Genomic DNA, 16,264 nt, shown 5'->3' on the forward strand with positions numbered 1-16,264 from the left:
AAACTTTACCCTCCATATAATGTGGGTGGGCCTTATTCAATCAGTTGCTTTTAAGAGGTCTTAAAAGCAAAGAACTGAGGGGTCCAGAAATCAGAAGAAATTCTGCCTCAAGACTATATCCTCTACTTTTCTCTAAGTTTCTCATCCTATGGAATTCAGACTCCAGACTTCAACATCACTCTTAATAGAATTTCCCTGCCCTACAGAATTTGGCCCGCTCTTTGGAATTTGTACTTGCCAGTCCTCACAATCATGTTAGCCAATTCCTTAAATTGGCTTTATATATATATGTATATATGTATATAAAGATAAAGTCATAGATGCTGTTAAAGAAAGTGAAAAATATCATGTGCATTATGGCCCATTTATGTAAATGGAGAAATACACATAATTTTAATTTTCAGGGAACATATAAAAGAAATAGTTAACCAGGCTTAACTTCAGAGAGAGGAATTATCAATGGAGAGGGACTTGTCATTTTATTCCTTTCTGCCTGATTTAAATTTGTTTTAACCATGTATAATACATTTTTCTTTTTTAAATTAAGTTTTAAGTAAATCTGTATATGCTGAGGTTTATAATAATTACTAAGTTATATGTGCATATATATTTATATATCATATGTTTTATTTATACATAAATATGTTTAAATAGTTCCTTTTGTAATACTGTCAAATAATATGAAGAAAAGAAGCAACATAAGTACCAACTGTTCAATAAATATGTATGGCATAGAATTCATATCATCCATATTGATGTACCTTTTTTTTTATTTTGAAATAAATTCAAAGTTACATGAATAGTTGCAAAAACAATACTAGCCCCATACACAGAATTCCATCATACCCTGACCCCTGTCCCCTGATAGCTCAATCCACCAACTTTAACATGCTGTCACATCACTATTTCTTTCCCTCCCTCCCTATCTATCATCCATCATCTATTGCTCCGTCTTCTGAACATATGAGAGTTAGCTGCACACATCCTTGAACATACACTATAATTCACGTATGTACTTGCCATGAACAAGAACATTCTTTTATGTAATTCCATTAAGCGCAGCTAAGAAGTATAAGAGATTCAACAATGATACAATGCTTACATTCTGTATTTCCTTTTCCTTATGTCTCAACTGCGTCCCTTCGAGCCACCTGTCCTCCACCCTCCAATCCCATCCAAGTTCATCCTTAGCATTCAATTGTCATCTAGTTAGACGGTCTTTTGTTTTTTTTTTTTTTCTTTTTTCAGTTGTGGAAACATATATACAGCCTAAATCTTCCCATTCCACCCCCTCCCTAGCCTTCCATTAGTGGGATTAATCACATTCAGAATGATGTTATGCTCTTTCCCATCATCCATTACTAGAAATTTCCCTTCACCTCAAACAGCAACCCTACACTCCTTTCTTAACTCCCCATTGCCCCTTCCCCCATTTCTCTTAACCCAAACTCTACTTTTCATCTCTACAGTTATATTCTCTGATAATCTACTGTGGGGCTTAAAATTAACCTCTTAAATCCCTATCAATCTTGTTTTTCTTTGATACCACCTTCACTTCAATAGGGCACATAAACTATGTTCCTATACTCCTTCATTCCCCCACCTTTATATAGTTGTCTAAAATTACATATTTTACATTGAGTTCAAAACCACTGATTTGTCCTTAGAGTTTGTGTATTTTTTATCATGTAGGAAGTAAATAGTGGAGTTATAGTTCAAAAATTATTGACTGCTATTTGTACTCCATTGTGGTTGGAGAATGTTCTTTGAGTATATTCAATTTTTTTTTTTTTTTTTTTTAATTTCTTGAGGCTTGTTTTATGTCCCAGCTTATGGTCCCTTCGGGAGAAATATCTGTGATCACTAGAGAAAAATGAGTGTCCTGGTGATTTGGGATGTAAGATACTATATATGTCTGTTAAAATTCTCTATATCTCTTTCTCCTTTCTTTGTCTCTCTGTTGGTAGGGCTTCCTTTAGAATCTGAAGTAGGGCAGGTCTTTTATTGGCAAAGTCTCTCAGCATTTGTTTGTCTGTGAAAAATTTAAGCTCTCCCTCAAATTTGAAGGAGAGTTTTGCTGGATAAAGTATTCTTGGCTGGAAATTTTTCTCTCTCAGAATTTTAAATATGTCATGCCACTGCCTTCTTGCCTCCATGGTGGCCACTGAGTAGTCACTACTTAGTCTTATGTTGTTTCCTTTGTATGTGGTGAACTGCTTTTCTCTTGCTGCTTTCAGAACTTGCTCCTTCTCTTCAGTATTTAACAGTCTGATCAGAATATGTCTTGGGGTGGGTTTATTTGGATTTATTCTATTTGGAGTTCGCTGGGCATTTATGCTTTGTGTGTTTATATTGTGTATAAGGTTGGGGAAGTTTTCCCCAACAATTTCTTTGAATACTCTTTCTAGACCTTTACTCTTCTCTTCCCTTTCTGGGACACCAATGAGTCTTAAGTTTGGACGTTTTATTTTATCTATCATATCCCTGAGATCCATTTCGATTTTTTCGATTTTTTTCTCCATTCTTTTTTTTGTTCTTTCATTTTGTGTTCTCTGGACTTCTAGGACACTGAGATATTGTTCAGCTTCCTCTAGTCTTGTATTGTGAATATCCAGAGTCTTTTTAATTTGGCCAACAGTTTCTTTTATTTCAATAAGATCTTCTATTTTTTTATTTACTCTTGCAATGTCTTCTTTATGTTCTTCTAGGGTCTTCTTTATGGCACTTATATCCTGGGCCATGGTCCTCTTGATGTCCTTTAAATCCTTTGCCAAGTTTTTGTTCTTTGATTGTGGTTCTTTGATTAATTGTGCGAGGTACGTTTCTTCCGAAATCTTGATTTGTGTGTTTGGAGCTGGATTCTCCATATTGTCTGGTTTTATCATATGCATTAAGATTTTCTGTTGTTTTTGGCCTCTTGGCATTTGTTTTGCTTGATAGGGTTCTTTCAAGTTGTAACAAAAAAAAAGGATATCGATCTAATTTTTCAGAGACACAGTTTGGTGACGTACACTGTCTCTAACCAGCAGATGGCATCTGTGAGTCACCTATATCCCTCAAGTCAGCTCTCAACCTTTTTTCCGCAGTGTGTGGGGAAATGATTCTTGTGGGTTCAGTTGGAGAACTCAGTTTGGGTGTGTTGCTGGAGCCGTCCGCCCTGAATGTGGGGCATGTGTACGGGTGGCCAGGGAGGAAGGGCAGTTCTACTGTTCAAATCTCCCAGGTTCCAGAAGATTCAAAGCTGACGCAAGAGTCTAAGCCTTCATTTCAGTTCAGCCCCAGACCCTCTCTCTCGCTGTTCCACAAACCACCGGACTTGGTATAGCGCCACTGGGTTCTCCCAGCAGGTTCCCCCTCCCAGCCGCAATCCTCCAGGAGCTCAGCCGAGGGAATGCCGTGCTACGTCACCAGTGTGCGCCGTCCCTCAAGGGAAGCCCTGGGCCACTGGGCTGTGCCACGGGGCTCTCAGCTCGTTTCAGAATGCAGAATGTCTGAGGCTGTCTTTACTGCAACGCCTTGTGGGCTGAGAACAGCTGAGGTTTTCTCCACAGAGAGTGAGGGACAGAAAAACTCCCAGGTTCACCCGTCAGCCAGAGATAACATCCGATTCTCTGGGCTCCCTATCATGAGAGAGATATGTTCCCCGATTCTCCCAAGGTCAGTTGTCACCAAAAGCCTCTGTCTGCTTATTGAGGATTCGCTGTCTGTATTGAGTAGTTAATATTAAAACCTCACTTGGAGCTGGGCTGAGAGAGTGCACGGTGCGGCTTCCGTGAGGGAGGGGCTCTCGGCTCTAGGTTCTCGGCTCTCAGCGCGGGTCCGCAGTTTTACTTACAGATTTTATGCTGTGATCTCGGGCATTCCTCCCAATTCATGTCGGTGGATGTTGAGTGTACAGTCACGTTTGTCTCCCCACTGTTATTCCAGGTTATTTCCTGCTTTTTTGTTCATTTATGAATTGTTCTGGGGGAGACTAAGTCTTCCACTTCTTTCTATGCCGCCATCTTCCCCGACCATCTGATGTACCTTTTTAAAACTAGTAACTGGAAAAGAATGGGCTTCCACTTTCCAGAAAGTATTTTAAAATTTATTTTATAATTCAACCCAATACCATAGTATAACCAGTTTGTTTTCCTTTCTCTATAAACTTATAGCAAATATTTGAAGACTTGGTAAAGACCTTTAAAAATAATACCATTCTCAGTACAAACACTTGGGGAAACGGTTGGTAATTATGTACCGAAGGTGAAGAAATATATACCTATGAACTAGCATTACCCTCCTCGATATAGACCCTACAGAAACTTAGGTTCATATTCATCATGACACATATATAAAAGGTGTAGTGTTTGCAATAGCAAAAACCAAACCAAACCTGGAAGTTACCAAATATTCATCAACAGCAGAATGGAAACATTAATTGTGGTATGGTCATAGAAAGTTAATACTCTACTGCTGTGAAAATAAATGTACTACAACACATACAACAACATGGATGAAATGCACAAATGTATGCTGAAAAGAAGCAAGATGCAAAAGAAATACGCAGTATGAACACATTCCTATTAGTCTTAAGGATATATACACAGAAAAACCAAGGAAATTACTATCATAAACCACCTGGGACTGGGGGGAATATGATAGTGATCTCCAAGGGGCACACATAAGGGCTTCTGGGGCCTGGTAAGGTTATGTTTTGTGACCTAGGTGGTGATTTATACAGGTATCTGTTTTATAATTTTCATCAAAATGTACACTTATGTTTTAAACACTTTTCTGTATGTTATATATCATAAAAAATACAAAAATAAAACAAACAAAACATCCAATATGTTTCTACATCAAAACCATGATTCACGCAGACCAATATTCTATCTATGACACCAAAGGATGTCTTAACTCTAAGGAGTAAGGAGTTTCCAAGGAGTCAACCTCAGACTTGTAGGATGAATTACAAGGTTTAGGCATTAATCAAGAAATAAAGTATAGAGAAGCTGAATGTGGAACCATGTCCAAACAATTTCAGTAAAAATCAGTACCAGTACTGAGAACAGATTCAATAATCTGATGAGAAGTTGGAATTTCTGATTCCTTCTTCATTAAATCTTTAATATTCATTCTTAAATCAGATATAGCCATTATTTTTCAAGCATACTACATTTCATTGGGAATATATTTCATACATTGCAAACGCTTTTAAATAATGGTACTATTATATTCTTCCCATCATTATTGCTTATATTCACCTAATTCAGAAAGAATCTGACAGATGAACAAAAGAAGTACAAGAAGCATATCAAGAGACTTAAAATCATCTATTCTAAAAAAAGAGAAATCTCTTCTCAGCTCATTCATATCCAACATATGGTGGGGTGGAGGGGGAGGAAGGGAAACTTTGAATTGTTAAGGTACATGTACACACATAGACACAGACACACACACACATTTTGTAAGGGGAAAATCCCTTTAAAATGTTAACTACGTGTTAATTTTCACTTAGTATTTGTAGGTATATTTTCAGTTCCATATTTGACATAATCACCATTTTAATACTAGTATTAAAACAGTTTTATAATCCTTTAAAACTCAGGTTTCTACCCACTGGCAGGACTCATCATGGGGAATTCTCAGAACTACATGGTTTTGGCTGTCTGCATGAATGCCCAGCAAAAGACAATACTTCTCAACCTGTTTTGCAGCTGTACATACCCAAGTGCCTAAATTTTGGCCAATAAATGCAAGGAAGTGTGTGTGTTTTATGTTATACATATAAATGACAAGGAAGCTGCTTGTTTTCTATTTTCTAGTATCCTCTTCCCACTGACTGGAAAAGAGCAACAAAAGAAACTACCTTGGGCCCCCTGGACCTAGAGATGGAAGCCTCTTGATGAGTACAGCACAGCTGACTATTCAGTATAAGACATATCATTTTTGGACTGTTGTCTGAGTAAACAATACAAAAAATAAAAAATAAAATTTTATTTAAGCATTGAAATTTGAGGATACTGTTATGATAGATTTTTTTTTTTAAATGCAATTTTATTGAGATATATTTACATACCAGATAATCCAAAAAGTACAGTCAGTGGTTCAGGTATCATCATATAGTTGTGCATTCATCAACAAAATAAATTTTTGAACATTTTCAATCTCCAAAAAAAAAAAAAATACAAATAAAAAAGAATATGCAAAACACCCAATACCCCTTATCCCCTCCTATTATTTAATTTTTTGCCTGCCTTTTTTTTTTAAATTAAATTCAGTTTTATTGAAATATATTCACATGCCATACAGTCATCCATGGTATACAATCAACTGTTCACATTATGATCATATAGTTATGCATTCATCACCACAATCTATTTCTGAACATTTTCCTTAATCAGAAAGAATCAGAATAAGAATAAAAAATAAAAGTAAAAAAGAACACCCAAACCATCCCCCCATCCCACCCTATTTGTCATTTAGTTTTTGTCCCCATTTTTCTACTCATCCATCCATACACTAGATAAAGGGAGTGTGATCCACAAGGTTTTCACAATCACACTGTCACCCCTTGTAATCTACATTGTTATACAGTTGTCTTCAGGAGTCCAGACTACTGGGTTGGAGTTTGATAGTTTCAGGTATTTACTTCTAGCTATTCCAATACATTGAAACCTAAGAGGTGTTATCTATATAGTGCATAAGAATGTCCACCAGAGTGACCTCTTGACTCCATTTGAAATCTCTCAGCCACTGAAACTATTTCGTCTCATTTTGCATCCCCCTTTTGGTCAAGAAGATATTCTCAATCCCACGATGCCGGGTCCAGATTCATCCCCAGGAGTCATATCCTGCGTTGCCAGGGAGATTTACACCCCTGGGAGTCGGGTCCTATGTAGTGGGGAGGGCAGTGAGTTCACCTGCCGAGCTGGCTCAGTTAGAGAGAGAGAGAGAGCGGTTTGCCTTTATTTTCTTACTCATCTGCCCATACACTGGATAAGAGTGTCAGTAGCAAGGGTTTCGCAATTACATAACCACAGTGTAAAAGCTATATAGTTATACAATCATCTTGAAGAATCAAGGCTACTGGATTACACTTCAACAGTTTCAAGTATTTCCTTCTAGTATTCTAATAAACTAAAAACTAAAAACAGGTATCTATATAATGAATAAGAATAACTTCCAGAATGACCTCTCGACTCCATTTGAAATCTCTCAGCCACTGAAACTTTATTTTTGTTATAACAGATTTTAACATAAATATTAAATAGTTCAATTACTGCATCCTACCATAGGAAAAATAAATGTCAGAAGAAGTAGTAGATGTAAATGAACCCTTGAAATAAAAGTATCTACTTATTAATTTTTATGTGAATGATCTTGCTATGATAAAGGATTCTCTACGCATGATATGAAAGGTAAAAATCACAAAAAAAAAGACAGAGAGACTTGACTGCAATAAATTTCTTAAATAATTGAAAGCAAACATTATTAATAAAGCTACAGTGCAACTGACAAACTAGAGAAAACCAATTTAGTTTAAGGTTTATGCCCATAATACAATAAAGAACTCTTACACCAGAAAAGTGGCAAAGAACATTTTATTAGTGCTGATTCTTGGCTGCAAGCCACAGAAACGAACTCTGTTAACTTAAAGAATGAATTAACTGGCAGAATGAGAGAAAGTAAAAAGAAGAAGAATCAGACCCTGAAAGGACAAGAAAAGTAGTTCCAGAGGGTCTTGGCAGCAGGAACCACCAAAAAGCCCTGCCTTGAGGGCTGCCACTGGGATAAATGGAGAGATGAAGGTGGAGAGTTGTGCAGAGGAGGTATGTTGGTGCTCTCAGGAGATACACCCATAAGAAAGAGAGGAAGGCAAGATTGGGCAGAGGGAGAAGCAAATTCACAATGAAGTTGCAACTGAAGCCTCAGTCAATCCCACAAGGTTCTCTTTGCTGGGACAGCCCTTTAGAGTTGCTCCAAATTGAGGCAAGAGCCTTTGTATTGCACATTCAGGTAGTCATTAGCCTGGGGGTGCTCTCAGGGTGAAGTAGGTCCCCAGTAAGGGAGGCAGTGAGCTGTCAGCAGCTGATTGTCTCAGCAGCTGGACTTTGCCTTGTACCACTGACTTTGCACTGTACCACTCAATACTCAAAACTCTTAGGAGAACCAGATTGGCACATTTGGTCTTGTGCTCACAATTCGGTAGCAGCAGGTAAGGTCCTATATAGTTCCACCAAAATGCACAGAGAGGTAATTCCCTCACCCCACCAAAAAAGCATTTGGATGCTATTACCAAAACAAAGCATAATGTAAGCCAGACTTCAGGATATATCAAATGTCTACCATAGATATCAACAGACAATTCAGAAATAAAGACATATACACAATAGATGAACCTTTAAAAAGTTCACCCTCACTAGGAATTGATGAACTAAATATTAAAACTATCTTTTGCAATCAGATTGGCAAAGATTAAGAAGAAGGAGCACACTCAGTATTTGCAAGAGCACTGAAAGACGCACTCAAATACAATGTTGACAGAAGAATAAACAGACATAACCTTTCTGGAAATTGATTTAGCAATGTATGTCAAAAGTTCTAAGAATATACATACCTTGCAATTCCATTTCTAGGAATTTATCCTAATGAAATAATCAGTTACGAAGAAAGATATATGCACAAAGATATTCAATGCATCATTGCTTGCCATATTTATAAAGAAAGGAAATGAACTAAGTGTTCAAAAATAGGCACTAGATTCAGTAAAGAATAAATCCAAATGGTACAATATTATAAAGCCATTAGAAATTACGTAGTTGTAAGATATTTACTTACATTTGGGGAAAGATGTTCATGTTACTGTAATTTTTAAAAACCACAAATAATATATAATTTTGTAAAAATATCTGTATTTTATATCTATTTATATCTAATATCTACATTATAATGCATCTGTATATACATACACAAAAAAACATAAACTAAAAGGTAAATGTTATTTTTGGGTGATGAGATTATAGCATTGCTTCCCTTTGTTTTTGTATTTTTTTAATGACTTCTGTATTAATTTTATATTACTTTTGTAATAAGAAAAATACAATAGCAAAAAATATCTAATTTATTACTTGACCTTTAAAATATGAAATCATGATTTATTTTTCAGAACTGAATGTCTTCAGAAATTGGCTGAAATAAAGATGGACTTTTTGGTTCAAATTTCTTCACAAAAGAAAAAAAACATTTTTTGACTAAGAAGAGCTGATGCTCAGCCATATTAGCTAAGTTTTAAGTAAAAAGAATTACTTGGTTGGTACAAATCAATCTTTACCTTTATAATCATTAGTCTTTCTATTTTTTAACTGGAATATTGAATCTAATAGTTTTGGCCTGCATTTAAAAGAAAATTAAATTACTTGGCAAGGGTCCAGAGGAAAGTAATAAATGTAATTATATACTTCAAAATTGGGCTCTATAGTGACATGCAAGAGGAAATCATTCAGAAAATAAAACCAAAAATAACCTTATATGAGAAGCCCTAACCTCTGAAGAATAGAAGCAGCAGCAAAAACTCTGAATTGTTGTAAGAATAATTTAGTTTAATCATCAGGAAGCATGGCCTGTTTTTAACTAAGTATTTGAATGTTTATTACATGTCCAATACTATGGTTGTAACAACTCTAACGACTAGAATGTGTTACTAGAGAAAAAAATGTTTTTTTAAAAAGTGTGTCAAAGGTAGAATAATTACTTAGTTCTTCAAAGTAGGGGCCTACTACATAATCCTTTGACATACCTTCCATGTTTATTGTTTTTTGAATTTCAGGCATATTAGGATAATTATAAACACCTATTTCAATTATATTTATGGCTTTTTGAAAGTAAAAAAATGGATCAATCATTAGGGACTATAATAGAGGACAAAAAATTAGAGATTTTCATTAATAGTGAAGAAAATATACGTACGGAATTTAGTTAGGAATGCAATGGGAGCCCAAACATATACTATTACAGTACTTAACTCCATAAAGTGTGTGTGTATGTGTTAATGAAAGAAATCATTAAGGTGCAGGTATGTATGATGTGTCAGTGTGTGCCTTTAAAACTTTTATTAAAAATATATATATACTGCAATACAATGAATGCAGACAAAAAGTTCCTGTAGTATACTGATGTTACTTAATTTTAAAGGGTTCAATGGAAGGAAAAGAATGAATTTAAGATGGATAAGAATCATCCTTAGTCTGGGCTATTGTTCCATCCTCCAAATAAAAATACTAACAACTGCTTGGAAAAAAACAAAGTCCGCAACAGAAAAATTCACTTTCTTGCTACTCAAAATATCACTTAAATGCCTCTCAAAAACAAAATGCAAAATAAACAAGAAGTGTGCACACACACATATAAAAGGTACAAGTTTTAAAGTTTCCCTTAGCACTATCTCTATTTTGAATAAAACATCAAAAATTTCGAACACTTATTTAATGTTTATATATATTAGAGCTTATGTGTTTAGGAACTATTCTAAGCACCTTACAAATAGCAACTCATACAATCTAAGAAAAAGCTACCACTATGTCTGCTTTACAGATGAGGAAACTGAGGCATAGAGGTTGCAGTAGCCCAAGATCATGAAACCAATAAATAGTGAGGTTAAGATTCAAATCTAAGCAGTCTGGTTCTAGAGTACATGATTGTAACCACAAGTTATTATTTCAAATTATTTACTTCCTAACTTAAAATTTGATAACAATTTTAAACTTTGAAGTTTGTAAATTGTCACAGCCTGCATAATTAGAAGTAGAAAAGTAAATCAGTATGGAAGGAAAAGGAAAAAAAACTTTTCCAATACAGAATTTGAGTAGGAAGAAATTTTCCTATAGTAACTTTATAACAAATACATGCACAGGTGGAAGTGGGAAATCAGAAAAGTGAGACTATGTTTTTAAATGCACCTGTTATGAATTTACCATTTGGATGAGAAAAACATAAAAGCTTTAAATAAAAAATTAAAAAAAAACAAAAACAAAAACCTGGCTGTCTACAGAAAGACAATTTTCAAACGAATTTAAATACTGGTTAGAAAAAGCGCAGTTAAATTTCGATTAATGTTTAATTCTATGACTGACTTTAAAATCTTTATGTACTTTTTATTAAGGAAGAATGTAATTGGGACTTAGGTAAGAAAACAAAATTATGACATTTACAGCATAAACAAGCTTCTCTAAGGTAACTATATTGTTTTTTTCCATCCTAGGATAATCACTTTGTTTCTCAAGGGAAATAGCACTGACCTAATATGTTTGCTGAATTTCAACTGGTTAAAAAAAAAAAAAAAAAAAACGAGGTAGAATGTGAGGAGTATAGCACATTTAACTAAAACTCACTGTGAAAAAAGAAGTGATTTTAAAAGTTCTACATGGTTTTATACCTCAAATGTTCTAGTGCTGCAGATGTGAAGAGCCAAACATCTAACAATCTAATTTACTTCTTACAGGAAGGACATTTTGGTACTTGTGAAATGAGAGGCTTGGAGTAACAATAACCTAAGTCACTCCTAGTCTTAAAATTCCAGTACATTCATTTAATGAGCTGAGTCTCTGGTAAAAGAGGAAAATGAGCTAAATGACGGGCACTGACAAGGAGGCAGTTTTCCTCAGTTAGTCTCTAAACTGACTTGGTAAATCTAACAACCAAATGTTTGCTAACAGTGGATTAAAGGAGGCCTCACTTGACAATGTTTCTACAAATGTTACATGCGTTATTTTGATAATATCTCCTAGAACCTTTTTCCTCCCCTTTCCTATTGCTCTCCCAATTTTTTTTTTGGCTACCAAATTCAATACATACTTTTCAAGTTTCATCTTTCTCCACCTCTTGGCCCCCTTGAATATAACTGATGCTACTTCAAAAACACCTCCTGGTTTTCTTTCCATCTTTTAGACCACTCTTTCAGTCTCTATTTTATCTGTCTTTTATCTAGTCATTAAATGTTTGAACTCAAGGCTGGGTCTAGGCTTTCTTTTGAACTCTATACCTGTGCTGTTCAATATGGTAGCCACTAGCTACATGAGGCTATTAAAACTTAAATCAGTTACGTAAAATTAAATTAAAAATTCAGTTCCTCAGTTGCATTAGGCATTTCAAGTGTTCAATAGTTGCTGGAGGCTACTGGCTATCATACTGGGCAGCAATGATAAAACATGTTTCCATTACCGCACAAAGTTCCAGAGTACAGCACTGCTCTGTACCTTCCTCCCTGGGTGTTATTATTCAGGCCCATAGTATTGAAGATCTCCAAATCTGTACCCTCCAATCTAAACTTTTCCTTTGAGCACAAGGCCCATTTGGCTAAATATTTCTTTAACATTTCCACTTGGATGTCTCAAAGGTACCTCAAATCCAACATGCCCAAGACCAGATTTCTCACCTTAATCTCCAAACCTATCTTTAGATTGTTCATTTCTTACTAACATCACCACCATTAAACCACAGCTGAACAAGTTAGAAAAGTCAAGTTATAGTTAATTCTTCTTCACTCCTTCAACTCATCTGCATGTCTGAGTTATCTCCTTAATATATCTCTAATAGTGTCCCCTTACTCACCTTCCTTGCATCCTCCATAATCCAAACTCCTATAGTTTGGTGTTTTAGTTTCTTAGCTGCTAAAACAATTACCACACAATGGGTTGGCTTAACAACAGGAATTTATTGGCTCATGGCTTCAGAGGCTAGAAGGCTTGTTTCCTCCCGGGATTGGTACCATTTTATAACCGAGAAGTTAGAATTTAACAAATAATTATGATTACTGAATCATCATATAGATATTTATTTTTGCCTTCTGGTATATTAGAGTGGCCAGAGGGAAATATCTGAAATTTCTGAACTGTAATCCAGCTGCCTCGATCTCTGATAATGATTATATAATCATATACAGCCTTTACTTTGTGATTGTAAAAACCATGTAACTGACCCTCACTTGTACCCCTTTATTCTGTGTTTCAACTTTAGAGTCTTATGGTCACTAAAGACAGCCCCTAATGTTTATTACAGAAAGGCCTAAAGTCACCTAACCCACCCCAACTCCAAAACTATCTCGCTAGATGGAACTGGATCTAACCAAAATTGGCCCACCTGACATGTGCAGATTAAACTTTAACCTGTAAGTGACCCATGCCTCATTATAATTCTAAACATCACACCCATCATCATATTAAGGCCATTTGCTTACATATGTTCTGTAACTAAATATGTAATTAATCTGCATATGCTCAATAAGATCATCTCCAACCTCATCATCTTGACCATTGTGCTCGTTATCCTAAAACCTGCCCATCTTTTAATACTCTAAAACTACCAGAGTTACTGGAGTTCAGAGAGGCAGATTTTTAGGTCAATAGACCATGTGATCTCCTGCTTTGCGCCTAGCAATAAACTCTCTTTGAAGCCCTGTGCCTCAACAATTGGCCATTTGAGTGTGTCAGGCAGAGAACCCACCACTTTTGATTGGTATCAATTTGGTTGGCTGGCAATCTTTGGGGTTCCCTGGCTTTTCTATCACATGCAATGCACATGGCAGCATCGTCTTCTTTCTCTTCTGAGTTCCATTGACTTCCAGCTTCTTGTTGCTCCCTGTGATTCTCTTTCTGGAGAACCAATTTCCTTTGCTTATAAGGACTTTAGCCATATTGGATGAAGGCCCACCCCCATTCAATTTTAAGTAACATCTTCAAAGGTTCTATTTACAAATGGGTTCACACCCACAGGACTAGGGGTTGGGACCTAAACATGTCTTTTTGGGGGATATGATTCAATTCCCAACATTTGGTTAGTGGAGAAATCTTCCTGGATTCAAATCTTGGTTTTGGCTAAGTGACCTTGGACAAATTGCTTAACCCCTTTTACTTAATCAAATTTTTCACTTGTAAAATGGGAGTAATACTATGATTTTCTTCATAGAATTGCTGTGAGGATTAAATAGGATTATGAAAGTAAAGAGTTTAGCACACTATCCAGGACATAACTGCTCAATGTTAGCTGCTATTATTACTGTCATCTCATGCCTAGATTACTGAAACTGTGTTCTGTCTTCCCATGCTTACTCTTGCTCTTCTCCAATCTTCTGTCCACAACATTAATTACAGAGATCTTTAAAAATGAAACTCTGGTTATGTTCCAGCTCCCTGAAAACCATTAATGGTCTTACATGGCTGTTAGAATAAAGACAGTGGTCTTACCACTCTTGACCTTTATCTCCATGCTTTATTCAAACTGGCTTCAAGTTACTTAGGCCACTTTCACTCTATGAGGGATTTTTCCCATAATATTCTCCTTGTTTGAAACCCTTCTGCAAGTACATTTTAGTCCCAATTATCCTTTAGACCTCAGGTGAAAAGTCAGTTCCTCTCTGACTAGGTCAGGCTCGCTCTATTTTGCATTCTCCATGTACCATGTTCCTCTCGGTCCTAGAACTTCTCAATTTGCAATTACATATTTACTATACACTCATTGGTATATTTCCTCCAACAGGGATCTCAAACTGAACTCCTCATAGACCCCCTACCCAAACCTGCTGTGCCAGTTTGAATGTATTATGTCCCCCCAAATGCCATTATCTTTGATGTAATCTTGTGTGGGCAGACCTATCAGTGTTAATTAGATTGTAATTCTTTGAGCCCCACCCAACTGTGGGTGATGACTCTGATTGGATAATTTCCATGGAGGTGTGGCCCCGCCCATTCCGGGTGGGTCTGAATTAAATTACTGGAGCACTATATAAGATCAGACAGAAGGAGCAAGCTGCTACAGCCAAGAGGGACACTGAAGAAAGCACAGGAGCTGCAGATGAGAGACAGTTTGAAGACAGCCGTTGAAAGCAGACTCTTGCTCTGGAGAAGCTAAGAGAGGACAAATACCCCAAGTGCAACTAAGAGTGACATTTTTGAGGAACTGCAGCCTAGAGAGGAACGTCCTGGGAGAAAGCCATTTTGAAACCAGAACTTTGGAGCAGACACCAGCCACATGCCTTCCCAGTTAACAGACGTTTTCTGGACACCACTGGCCATTCTCCAGTGAAAGTACCCGATTGCTGATGTGTTACCTTGGACACTTTATGGCCTTAAGACTGTAACTGTGTAACCAAATAAACCCCATTTTATAAAAGCCAATCTATCTCTGGTGTTTTGCATTCCAGCAGCATTAGCAAACTGGAACACCTGCTTTGTTCAGCATCTTCTCCATCTCAGAAAATAGCAACACTATTCTTCCAATTGGTCAAGCCAAAACCCTTTGGATTCTCTTTCTTTCATAATCCACAACTACCAGCAAACCCTATTGCCTTCCCAGAATTCGACCACTTTTCCCCATTTCCACTGCTATCACTGTGGTCCAAGCCACATAATTTCTTCCCGGATTGTTATAAAAGCTCCTAAAACATCTGGTTCCTTACTTTCCTTGCATCATTCAACTCCTTTATTCTACTTGCAACCAGGCAGCTACATTGACCCTTTAAATATATGTCAGATTGGGTCACTCAAGTGAAACCTTCTAATGTCTAGCCATCCCATTCAGAATAAAAACCAGTATCCAATAACCAATGGGGTCCTATACCTACTGGTTTGTAATGTCCCATAGCTCCCAAACTCTTTGATTCTCCCTATTTCTTAAGCAACTCCAGTCACACTGGCTGAAGTGCAATTCTATGAATCTGTCAGGAATGCCCACCTTTGGGTCTTTGGTTTTCCTCTGCTTTAAAGGCTCTTTTCCCAAAGATTCACATCACTCATTTCCTCACTCAAATGTCATCTTCTCATTGAGGCCTTCCTTGTCATCCTATGTAAAATTTTAACATTCCCCTCACACACATATCCCATTCCCCTTTCCTTAGCACTCCCCACACATACGCAACATATTTCAGATGTATTTACCTTGTTTATTTTTTCTCACTCTCTAGAATATAAGCTGTATGAGGGAAGGACTTTATGTTTTACTCACTGATCTATCCCCAGAACACAGAGCAGCTCCTAGTAGATGCTCAACATTTTCAGTTAAATGAATGCTGAATTCCAATAACCACCGAATTAGTTTTGGAGCTGAAAGGTACCTCACAGATCAGCTACTAAGGGAGCATTCCCCTAGTAGAAACTGCACTGCTTAAAGCCACCACCTGATTTTTCTGGTCTTTTCTGATTTTCTGCTAATATTACTAAAGCTCATGAAGGGGCTTTAAAAACACTGACTATATGATTCAAGAACTGTTCCTTCCTTCCTCCATCTTTAA

The 16,264-nt window shown here is 36.5% G+C and overlaps 1 long non-coding RNA gene across 5 annotated transcripts in view; it reads right to left on the bottom strand.

The window, feature by feature from the left end:
• The window catches only part of LOC119508587, a 133,769-nt gene that overhangs the window by 115,894 nt on the left and 1,611 nt on the right, over positions 1–16,264 (bottom strand). The window lies entirely within an intron of this gene.

Source organism: Choloepus didactylus, chromosome 13, assembly GCF_015220235.1.
Source record: "Choloepus didactylus isolate mChoDid1 chromosome 13, mChoDid1.pri, whole genome shotgun sequence".
In the NCBI taxonomy this organism is placed as follows: Eukaryota; Metazoa; Chordata; class Mammalia; order Pilosa; family Megalonychidae; genus Choloepus; species Choloepus didactylus.